The sequence below is a fragment of the Mastomys coucha genome, unplaced genomic scaffold, assembly GCF_008632895.1.
Source record: "Mastomys coucha isolate ucsf_1 unplaced genomic scaffold, UCSF_Mcou_1 pScaffold16, whole genome shotgun sequence".
Lineage (NCBI taxonomy): Eukaryota > Metazoa > Chordata > Mammalia > Rodentia > Muridae > Mastomys > Mastomys coucha.
Window position 1 is genome coordinate 19,556,816 of NW_022196898.1, and position 1,611 is coordinate 19,558,426.

Sequence of the window (1,611 nt, forward strand, 5' to 3'; positions counted from 1 at the left end):
TTTTTTTTTTTTTTTTCTCTCTAAAAGAAGGAAACTTTCCTTCTTTTAGCATAGTTACTTGAGGTACACCCCTGGTTAAATATATCCAGCATTTCCTTTTATTTCTGATACGACACTGTATAGTTGGAGCACATTTACCCATTCCTCTGTCAAGGCACATTTGTTTTTAGCTTTTAATCTTAAAACTGCTATTAACATTTCTGTACAGGTTTTTTTTTTTTTTTTGGTTGGTTTGCTTTTGCTTTTTCCCTTAATTAAAAACTAGAAGTTGAAAGTGAGTCTGTAGTTAGTTAGTGTAGATATAATTTATTGATTTAGCATGTGTGAAGCTCTGGCTTTGATTCCCAGCATGAGAAAAACAATAGCAACTTAGAAGGGGATTGTTACATCCTATAGTGAATGTATATTTAATCTTAAAAGAATCTGCCAAGCCATTAGGTTTTCCGACCAGCAGTGGATGAGAGTTTCAGTGCTCTGTGTCCTTGTCAGTGTTTTGTTTTTGTTTTTGTTTTTTTTTTTGGTTTTTCGAGACAGGGTTTCTCTGTGTACCCCTGGCTGTCCTGGAACTCACTCTGTTGTAGCCCAGGCTGGCCTGGAACTCAGAAATCCGCCTGCCTCTGCCTCCCAAGCTCTTGGATTAAAGGTGTGCGCCACCACCACCCAGCATTGTCAATGTTTTTAAGATAAGCCTGATAGATAATGGGTGGTATCTTTTGTAACCTTTTTTGAGTGTATTATGTGATACTGAGGACTGGTTCCAGGCTATGTACTTTCAGCATGTAGTCCAGCATTGAGCTACATTTCTAGCCCTCTTTTTGTGATTTTTAAGGGTATATTTTTAGGACTATCTTTTCATATGCTAGTTATCTGGCTTCCTGTATAAAACTTTTCAGACCTTTTGCCCATTTTTTTTGAGATTATAATTAGAACATTTCTTCCTTTTCCACCAAACTTTCCCATATACCCCTCCCCACGGTCCTTCAAATATATGGCTTCTTTTTTCACTAATTGCTATTGCATGTATATATGTGTGTACATATATATTCCCAAATGTAGCCTGTTCTGTCCTTGTATGTATGCTTTCAGGGCTGGCTGTTTGGCATTGGACAGTTGATGTGCTCTTCCCTGGGGAACACTATATCTCCTGTTCCCAACTTTACCCCGTTGTTTGTAGTTTCTCTTCTCTCTCTCTTTTTTTTTTAAATGGTTTTCATCTTAATGCAGGGTGCTATGAACAATATTATAGGCCAGGCCACATAAACGTGTAAACGTTGATGCTTCTGGAGGCTAGAGAGTCAAGCTTAGGATTCCATTATGGTTGTGCTCTGCGGAGAGGCTTACAGCTTTGCAAAGATTCTTGCTGAGTCCCTGCAGGCACAGAGCAAGCCCCTTCTGAGTCAGCTTGGAGCACTAATTTCTTGATAAGGGTGCTACTGTCATGACCTAACTACTAATTAATCTCCGTAAAACCCCACCTAAAATGCTGTAACATAAGGATTAGATTTCATTATGTAAGTTTGGGGAATGTACATTCAGCCCTAGCAGGTTATTTGTTCTTACTGCTGCACGGTTAAATTTTTTTTTTTTTTTGGTTTTGTTTTGTTTTTAAGA